Genomic DNA, 11,486 nt, shown 5'->3' with positions numbered 1-11,486 from the left:
CATTGAAATGCCTGTGGCCTAAATGTGTAAAGTAGTGGATTTTAGCGAATGAGGTGGAAAATTTTACATCCTAAACGTTAAGCTGATTTCTAGGGGGTTAGTGTTAGATATTCAAGCAGAGTTTAACGTATGAATAAATTTGACCGTCTTGTCAACAAATCGGTTTCCATTTACCCTTCTGATTTATGGAATGTGTCAGGGGTAAAGAAACAGGAGGGTGATGAACAGGATAGGCAGCCATGATAGCGAGAGGTTTGCGGAGGTGATAATTCCAAATTATTATATAACTATCTGATTCAGTAAAAATTACTATTTATTTTAATTTTAATCTATGACTGGAGGGAAATCACTATGAAGTTAAAAGTGATGTGTATATATATATTTTCGCTTCATGTCCCATTAATAAAAATGGCGTATATATATAAATATATATATATATATATATATATATATATATATATATATATATATATATATATATATATATATATATTTATATATATATATATATATATATATATATATATATATATATATATATATATATATATATATATATATATATATGCAATTTATTGTTCATATACCTATTAACGTTTTATAAACGTGTATTCATGTACGTGAATGCGTATGTGTATTTATATGTAAATATTTAAACATGTGTCTAGTGTTAAAAAAACGTATTGCTTTAGTGGCCCCTGCAGATAATTGTAAAATAAGCGACCTGTTGTGTGCCACACATATAAATCTATATCCATTTCTAAAAATAACTACTCAATCAATCACGCGTTGCTTAACAGTACAAATATTGATTCGCTGCGCCAAAAAGAAATCCGACTTTTTATTTAACGTTGTTCGTTGAATCATTGTCTTAAGGGTATAGCATTGCCAAGCTATTACCAGCGTCTGCTTAATACTGTTATTCAAATAGGGCGAAAACTTACAAATATTATTCTTGTACTTGACTCATTTACGTTTAACCTTTAGAAGCGCAACGTAGCTGCATTTGGCTCAATGATAGAAGTATAAGGTTGTTTCTACATTAAAGTTATTAACCTGGTCCCAATATATCCACTTTAACCCTAAACTTAACAGAACTAATACTTAACCTAACAAATATGAACTTAAATGTTCGCTTAATTGTGTCCTTTTTTACTCTTCAATATTCGTTATTTTTCGCCAGGCTCTCCTAACTTTCTTTACTTTTGTATGGGGGCTGTTAAAATAGACCTGTCCAAGGAGGTTTGTTTTCTTCTCTTTCAGAATGGTTGGGAATAGTTAGGTAAATGTCATTCATATATCCGATGTACAATCAGTTGCAACTTTTTCAGGTGTTTATTTTCCATTGACTGTTAAACCTGCTAAACCGGTTACTCGTATCTCAAATTTTGCTCAAAGCAAATTTTAGCTCATTCTAGAACTCGTATATAAAAAATCTTGTATGTCGGGGCATGTTTATGTCGAGGTACAATTCTACTGCCATTTTAATCATTGTTAATAAATAAGCTAATGAATAATTTATGTAAAATTGTTACAATTAAAAATATAAAGTACTAATTCAGGAAACAGGTAATTCTAACTTGAAATTAGTGTGAAAATTGTGAGTATTGAAAATAAATGTATGCTACAATGTGTTGATGAACTAAAATCTTTGAAGAACGCAGAAACCCTGATGTTAGTTTTTCTAGCTGATTGAATGACACGCCCAATGTTCATTACTTAACAAAATATAAAGAATTCATACAAACAACATAAATACAACAAAATATATGTTTATTTGCATTACTAAATTAAAATAGTTGTAAAAACATATTTATACAAGTCATGTTATAACTTATTCCTATCTTGCTCACACTTTTAAAATATTATTTTCTATGGTAGTATATATCACATAGTTCATTATTTGAAATTCCCTTATAAGGATTGGCTGATATGTCTCAGGTCATTATTATCTTTAGTCATTTCTATGTTTGCCTTTTCATCTTCAATCTGTCTTGATAAGAAATCAGCTAGTGTATTGTGCTGTCCCTTTATTGTTTTTATCTCAAACTTGAAATCTAATAAAATCAGGGCCAATCTATTTATTTTACTATTTATTATCATTTTCTTATTGATTGTGATGAATGGCTTATGATCTATTCTAAGCGTAAAGTGTCTTCCTAATAAATATTTTTGTAATTTATTCAATGCCCACACAATTGCTAGGCACTCTCTCTTTCTCAATCACTGCATATCTTTGTTCTGTTAATGATAATGCTCTCCTGAGGTATTGTACTGAGTATAGTTTATTACCCTTTTCTTGCATTAAGCAAGGTCCTAACGCTAGGTTTGATGCATCAGTAAAAAAAAGTGAAATGCTTACTAAAATTTGGTGACATCAGTACCTTGTCACTCATGAATTCAGCCTTTATTTTATTTAAAGCACTTTCACATTCCTGTGTCCATACTAGATTAACTTTGTCTTTGGATAACAATTCTCTTAAAGGAGTAGTAAGTTCAACATATTTATTTACAAAAATATTATAAAAATTGCATAGTCCTAACAATGATTTCACCTCTTGCTTTGTACTAGGAGTTTTGATATTTAATATTTTGTCCCTATTTCCTTCAGTAGGTCTAATTTCTTTATTCCCAACCTTAAATCCTAAGAATTCTACTGTATCTACTTCCATATGTAGTTTCTCTGGTGCTATTGTAACCCCATGTTTCCTAAGTTTTTCTAGTAGTTCTTTTAGTGTTTCTATGTGTTTTGACCATGTGTTATTATGTATGCATATATCATCAACAAATAAGACCAGGTTTTTCATTCCCTCTGTCATTTTACTCATGAATATTTGGAACGTGGCGGTACTGTTCACAAGACCGAACGGCATCACCTTCCATTGACATAGACCTTTGCTTGATGTAAAGGCGGTGTATTGTCTTGACTCCTTTTCCATACCTATTTGCCAGAAGCCTCTGTTCAAATCACAATTGGTGAAAATTGAGGATTTACCAATAGTTTCCAACATGTCTTTAGGATCATTCATGGGTTCAGCATCTATCTTAGTCCTTTTATTCAACTCTCGATAGTCACAAAATATCCTTACTTTGTTGTTCTTTTTTCTTAGTATTACCATGGGTGATGAGTATGCTGATTCTGTTCTTTCTATTTGCCCAGACTCAAGCAGCAAATCCAGTTCTGCTTCAACAGCTTCCCTGCAAGCAACTGGTACTTAGTAATGCTTCCCCTTCATAGCACTATAATCAGTCAATTCTATTTTGTGTTGAATTGTTTCAGTAAAACCTATTTCTGTTGTAATCACATCCTTGTAATTATTTACTATTTTGTCTATAATGTTTTTCTCATTCACTGGGATATGATTAGTCTTAATTTCCTTTGTATTACAACTTTCACTTATTATAATACAGGCTATACGTTCCTTTTCTATCAGTTTCTCTGGCTCTACATATAATTTCTTTATTCTGTCTATGTGTATAGGAGTGTTATTTCCCTTTATGTTTATTTCATAATTTACAGACAGTTTCTTGATTACTTCTAAAGGTTTTTGAAATACTTCTATGTTTTTTCTGTCTGGCAGTTTGACAAAAACTAAATCTCCTCTTTCAAAAGTTCTTAAATATCTATGGTTTTTTTTTATATTTCTGTGCCTTTCACTGGCTAACTGTGCATTCTCTTGGGCTGTCTGGACACCATAAACTATTCTCTCACTAGTCTGGTTTACTAGTTCATGAGGATCGAATTCCTCTTCATTTTTACTTAATAATTTGTGTTTCAATAAAGTTAATGGGCCTCTTGGCTTTACCCCATATATCAGTTCAAAGGGAGAAAAACCTGTTTACTCGTGTTTAGTCTCTCTGTATGCGAATAGCACTTGAGATAAATACCTGGGTGATCCTCTGTTACCTTTTTTTAACATAATCTTCAGTGTTGTATCTCCATCTCTCATTCATCCCATTCGCTTGTGGATGGTATATGGTGCTATGTACTTGTGCAATGTTCAAGAAGCTTGTGAATGCCTTTGTTAATTTGGCTTTAAACTGTGTTCCATTGTCTGATAAAATCGTATCAGGAAAACCGAAACTTGTACATACACCCATCAAAGCATCACATATAGCTACAGCTGTAATCTCTCTAAGTGGTATTGCCTCTGGCCATCTGGTTGCCCAATCCACTATAGTTAATATAAACTTGTGGCCCTGGGAAGTAGGGTGTTCCATAGGTCCAAATTTGTCCACTGCTATCTTCTGGAATGGTCTTGTAACTCTATCTGTCTGTTGTAGAGGTGCATTATGTTTCCCATTAACAGGATTGAATCTTATGCATTTGGTGCATTTTCGTATGAGTTTCTTTATGTCTTCCTTTATTAAAGGCCAGTAGTAATCTTCAGTTATTCTCTTAAATGTATTTTTTCTGCCATGTGTGCCCCCAATGGACTGTCATGTGCTTGTTGTAATATCTTTGTTCTCATAGTTTGTGGCACTACTATCTGAGTCTTTTCATTATGCTTGTTATCAATATATTTCCTGACTAAAACATTATTTTCTTTATTGTACTTAGATCCCCTGAAATTCATGTTACTTGTATTTATGTTTTTCAGTATATTTTTGAGAGTATTATCTTCTTCCTGAAGTTTTATCCATGCATCTATATATTCTATCAATTCTGTGTTGCTTTCCTCATTGTCCACACTTCTCTGATTCGCTTGTTTCTGTGCTCTTGTCTCAACCGCTGCTCCAATTTGACTTGCCCATCTGTCTATATCTTCCTCATTTCTTTCTTTCACCTCTTTTCCATTCCCAATAATCATATCTGCTATTGGTTCTTCCATGACCGCCACTTTATATTTACCTTTAAGCCAAGCAGAATCTATATCAACTACTGCTATCTCACACTCATCCTTAAATTTCTTGTTGGCATATGTCTTATTCATTATGCCAGGAATGTACTGTTCTGGTCTTACAAGACTTTTCTTAACAATGTGCATGTGCAACCTGAATCTCTCAGGCACATTACTCTGGTGTTGTTTACTATAGCTGGGAACATCTTCAGTGTTGTATTGCTTTGTCTAACAGATGCCACTGTCTCTGACCCTTCTACCCCTGCTGATGTCTCGTGATTGTTATTTCTAATATTTTTATTTTCTCCCTTGTTGTCTGGTCCCATTCTTGGCTGTCTACTTTGATTGTTGAATTGATTTCTACTTTGTCCACTATACTGTCCTTGTCTGTAATAATTACTTTGATTTCTATAATTATTATTAGGTGCATAACCTCCTCTGTTATTATTGCTGAGATATGTATCTCTATTTTGTAAGCTGAAACACTCAGACTTTACATGGCCTGTTTTCCCACAGTGGTAACACTCTATGCTTATCCTATAATTATATCTGGTTTTCATCTGGTAGGTACACTATTATTTTTATCTCTATTGTTGTTGCCATACCTTCTTTGATCACTGTCAAAGTTTCTACTGTAGACTGCTGCTGATATGTCTTCATGCTCTCTTTTGTCCAAAATAGCACCTGGATGTACATCCTTATAAGTATTAAGTTACTCTATTAATTGTTTCTCTGTCCTAACTTTTCTTTCACTCAAAAGAGTGAATAAACTATCTGTTGCATTATTTAAAACATGATCTATTAGGTTAAGTTCAATAATTGCCTCAGGATTCTTTAAATCTAATTCTCCCATTTCTATCCTTTTATTCGTGTATTTGCGAATTTCAAAAAATGATTTGGTTTATTTCATCAGTGTTGTCAATTCTAGCGTCTCTTATCGTTTTTCTGTAATAGTCTTCTGTCTTTCCAAAATGTTTCTTCAGTCTTTCTTTCAATAGGTCATAGTCTTCTTTTTCAGTCTCAGACATACTTGCTATTATGGCAATAGTCACTCCTGTCAAATTAGTCAATAAAGCCTGTGCTTTACCAGCAGATGAATAGTTAAAACTCTTACATGCTTGCTCAAAGAGTAGTAAGTAAGTTTCCACACTCTCTTCCTTTGGTTCAAATGCTCTAAATGTAGGCTTCCAATTGTCTGTTTTGTTAATATTTCTTGCTTGAGATTTATTACTTTTGATTTTGGCTAATTCTAGCTCATGTTGTCTCTGTTTTTCTCTGTCTTCTAGTTGTCTCTGTTTTTCTCTGTCTTCAGCCTCTATTTTAGCCTTTGCTAGTTCCTTATCAGCCTCTTTTTTTAGCTATTTCCTGATCAACCTCTACTTTAGCTTTAGCTAGTTCCCTCTCTAAAGCTCTATCTTCCCTTTCAGCTGCATCAGATATCTTCTTTTCAGCATCTGATATTTTATTTTCAACCCATTTAGCCTTTTCTGCCCCAGTATATCCTAAGGAATCAGCCAACTCAATCATTTTGGCATAGTCCTCCATATTAATGGTCCAAGAAAAATTACTCAATAGTGTGGTTCAATAGTAATAACAACAAAATGTTAACAATATTGAAAAATCTTTCAATAGCAATACCAAATACTTACTTACAAATTTATTTCTCCAAACAGATCATAGCTTTATGTAAGCCCTGCTAGGGGGGGATACCTTAAAATCTATTCTACTAGGCTTATCTATACTAATCTGTCCGGTCAGTGCAACCGTGGTAGAACCCACAGTGGTTAAACCCTAACCTTAGTCTAAATTAAAAAAAAACAGAAAAACTTTAACAATAATATAAAATTTATTTCATGGAACCAAAATTATTATAAAAAAACTAGAATCTAGATCTAGACAAAACAAAACACTCAGGACATACAAAACAAACAGAACTCAACGAAACAAAACATTACGTTCGACTATTTGCTGGTGTTGCACCGACTTATGATGTCTAGGATGGTCCAGGCCCTGACACACAGAAACCTCCCTTCATCCATTCTCGACATCCAAAAGTCCACACCAAACAAAACACTACGTAAAACCACTACGTACAATACATTACGTAGAAAACAATACGTACACAACAAACTTTTTACACCAAACAAACAATTCATATATAACAAAACACCCAGCCAAGTTGCCCAAGCAACCTTACTGGAAGGGGGGGGGGGAAGAGAAAAAGAAAAGGAAAACATAATAAAAATGCATGGTAATGGCAGATATATACATAAATATATACACAAGTTCAAAATGCTACCTACTACTTCTATCTAGCTAAAGCCTCGAGTAAAACTAATCCTTACTATACAATTGTAAAAGCAATTCTCAAAAACAACTAACCACTGTCTAAAGAAGAACTAGCAACTTAAAAATAACGTGTAAACAAATTCATTGTAGAACCAATCTTTCCTACACAAGGAGCAGCCCGAAGCCATTGGTCTACATAAACAACATCTATATTGATAACAATAAGTTAACACACTCCGCTAAGGCCCCAATGAAGGCAGTCACAAAGCAAGCGATACTCAACATGACGTTGCACGAAACAGCACACACATTAATTTTAAACAACCTAAAACTCGAGGCAACTAAAATATACTAATCTAATTACTGTCTAAAACAACTGACTATTGACTAAGCCAATCCTAGTCAATAACACATCATAAAACAATCAGGTAAATGCACACACGCATTCACACCAGTTTAGGAAACATTCCTAAACACACTGACCTAAACCACGTGGTCCGAAACACACGCCACGGGTTTAGAAAACACAATAATACATTTTAAAAAATAACAAAATAACACACCACGTGCATACCAGACATGCCGATGCTCACTATCTCGTTTTAGACGAAAATGAAAGAAAACGAGAAACATCGACAGTCGCATTCATACAAATCACATAAACATAAAGTATAAAAACAAATACCTCCACGCGTGAGGTGCGCCACGCGCCCACGCAGAAACCTGACCCGACCTACATCTCGCCGCGGGTCAAAAAAAGGAAGAAAATCACTCCGAGCGGTCAATTTATACTGACCGCTTCGGACGGAAGGGGACTCCGTGGCCATTCCCCATTGGACCACCATGCACTCCCAGATTCGCAACAAATAAATTAATACAAAATAAATAATCCATTCACCCGCTCACATTCACCCCTTTTTAAAAACTTACAGTCCCTGTAAGACATTCAAATAAATATACAAAAAATATATACAACAATGTATACATCAGAGTTCCAGCTACTTGATTAAAACCAGATGGTCCACCCCTCTTTTCATGTAGAGTAGCTACCCCTATCTGAGTGAGGGTGAAGCTAGCGCCGTGCTGACCATCTAGACAACCGGTGGGGCGAGGCACAGGTGCCCCGACTTGCTCATAAAACAAAGTTTGCTGGACGGCATTCTGGTCTTGCGTAACATCGTAGGCCCACCGGGGGAGCGTCCGCTTGGTTGGTCCGGAGATGACGCAGCCGCCTTGAACCACTGGCTCTCCGACTGTTACCCGCCCCCAATGATCGTGCCTCCGTTTCGACACACCTGTGGGGCGGGTGTCCAGTAGCCCTCTTTGTGGGTCAAGGAATTGACGTCATAGGCCTCTCGTTGGTAGGGAGCGTCCGCTTGGTTGGGCCAGGTGGTGACGCAACCGCCTTGCCCCACTGGCTCTCCGACTGTTACCCGCCCCCAACGATCGTGTGTCCGACTCGACACACCTGTGGGGCGGGTGTCCAGTAGCCCTCTTTGTGGGTCAAGGGGTGCGCTGTAGGCCTTTCGATAGTAGGTCTGCCTCACACACCAGATCACGCGCCACACACCGCGCCTTGTCCCGCCTAGCACACTGGAGGCTCACCAATGCCCGTCTCTCCGCCAACCTGACTGGGTGTTTTAACAACAAACAATTCCTACACTAAACAAAAACTAAACACAAATGGTTCCACAAAGGGCCTATCAAGAAAATTTATCTAAGCTACACTAGCCCTAGAAAAACAAAAATTTAACTAGACTAAAGCACTGACCCCACTCGTGCTACCAATTTGTAAGCCCTGCTAGGGGGGGATACCTTAAAATCTATTCTACTAGGCTTATCTATACTAATCTGTCCGGTCAGTGCAACCGTGGTAGAACCCACAGTGGTTAAACCCTAACCTTAGTCTAAATTTTAAAAAAAACAGAAAAACTTTAACAATAATATAAAATTTATTTCATGGAACCAAAATTATTATAAAAAAACTAGAATCTAGATCTAGACAAAACAAAACACTCAGGACATACAAAACAAACAGAACTCAACGAAACAAAACATTACGTTCGACTATTTGCTGGTGTTGCACCGACTTATGATGTCTAGGATGGTCCAGGCCCTGACACACAGAAACCTCCCTTCATCCATTCTCGACATCCAAAAGTCCACACCAAACAAAACACTACGTAAAACCACTACGTACAATACATTACGTAGAAAACAATACGTACACAACAAACTTTTTACACCAAACAAACAATTCATATATAACAAAACACCCAGCCAAGTTGCCCAAGCAACCTTACTGGAAGGGGGGGGGGAAGAGAAAAAGAAAAGGAAAACATAAGAAAAATGCATGGTAATGGCAGATATATACATAAATATATACACAAGTTCAAAATGCTACCTACTACTTCTATCTAGCTAAAGCCTCGAGTAAAACTAATCCTTACTATACAATTCTAAAAGCAATTCTCAAAAACAACTAACCACTGTCTAAAGAAGAACTAGCAACTTAAAAATAACGTGTAAACAAATTCATTGTAGAACCAATCTTTCCTACACAAGGAGCAGCCCGAAGCCATTGGTCTACATAAACAACATCTATATTGATAACAATAAGTTAACACACTCCGCTAAGGCCCCAATGAAGGCAGTCACAAAGCAAGCGATACTCAACATGACGTTGCACGAAACAGCACACACATTAATTTTAAACAACCTAAAACTCGAGGCAACTAAAATATACTAATCTAATTACTGTCTAAAACAACTGACTATTGACTAAGCCAATCCTAGTCAATAACACATCATAAAACAATCAGGTAAATGCACACACGCATTCACACCAGTTTAGGAAACATTCCTAAACACACTGACCTAAACCACGTGGTCCGAAACACACGCCACGGGTTTAGAAAACACAATAATACATTTTAAAAAATAACAAAATAACACACCACGTGCATACCAGACATGCCGATGCTCACTATCTCGTTTTAGACGAAAATGAAAGAAAACGAGAAACATCGACAGTCGCATTCATACAAATCACATAAACATAAAGTATAAAAACAAATACCTCCACGCGTGAGGTGCGCCACGCGCCCACGCAGAAACCTGACCCGACCTACATCTCGCCGCGGGTCAAAAAAAGGAAGAAAATCACTCCGAGCGGTCAATTTATACTGACCGCTTCGGACGGAAGGGGACTCCGTGGCCATTCCCCATTGGACCACCATGCACTCCCAGATTCGCAACAAATAAATTAATACAAAATAAATAATCCATTCACCCGCTCACATTTATTTATACTCTTCAATATTTGATCAGATAGGTTGTTTCAATATAATATACAGTAAATAATGACCAATATTACTTAATTTAAAATATAATCAATGCATCAAATGTTTAAAATATGTGTAATAATGTAAAAAACTTTGAAAACTTACAAATAAAAACACTTATTTCACGATACACTATACCGACAACATAGATAGTATATATATAGATCAATAAATAGAATAAATATTTAAAAGTCTCACAAAAGTAAACAATGACTGAACACGACAAAGACGAATAAAAAAAATCTCAAGAAAGAAATATTAACAAAACAGACAATTGGAAGGTAGGTAGGTAGGTAGGTAGGTAGGTAGGTAGGTAGGTAGGTAGGTAGGTAGGTAAGTAGGTAGGTAGGAAGGTAGGTAGGAAGGTAGGTAGGTAGGTAGGTAGGTAGGTAGGTAGGTAGGGAGGTAGGTAGCTAGGTAGCTAGGTAGCTAGGTAGCTAGGTAGCTAGGTAGGTAGGTAGCTAGGTAGCTAGGTAGCTAGGTAGGTAGGTAGGTAGGTAGGTAGGTAGGTAGGTAGGTAGGTAGGTAGGTAGGTAGGTAGGTAGGTAGGTAGGTAGGTAGGTAAGTAGGTTATCATGATGAAATAATATTAAATACATAATGTGTTTTATCATGGTATTTTGGTGCGAATGAATGTTGGTGCGAGAGATATAGCGAATGCATGTTTGATGACGCTGAAGAAAGAGAGTGAAGTTTTGCGATAGGAACGGGTTAATATAGTATGCAGGCTTGGGAGTTCGGACTAGGGAGAATGTAAAAGATAATCCGTGTAATGCCAATATCAAGGATAGTTTTATGTTTATTTATACGAGAATATTATTTGCATAAATAGTGAACAAGAAAATAATTGGCCTAGTTTCAAGGGATTATCGCCTGTATCGTGGTGTATCGTGGTGATATGAATGCACATGGTAGTGGTATTCTTTAAATGGTAGTAGATCGCGTCAGATCAAACACGACCCTCTCACAGCAGCCCTAACATTCACGTATAAAGGTGTCATATAGTCCGTAA

This window comes from Physella acuta, unplaced genomic scaffold (assembly GCF_028476545.2).
Source record: "Physella acuta isolate Inbredline_101_S28 unplaced genomic scaffold, ASM2847654v3 ptg001742l, whole genome shotgun sequence".
Lineage (NCBI taxonomy): Eukaryota > Metazoa > Mollusca > Gastropoda > Physidae > Physella > Physella acuta.
This window is presented reverse-complemented; position numbering follows the sequence as displayed.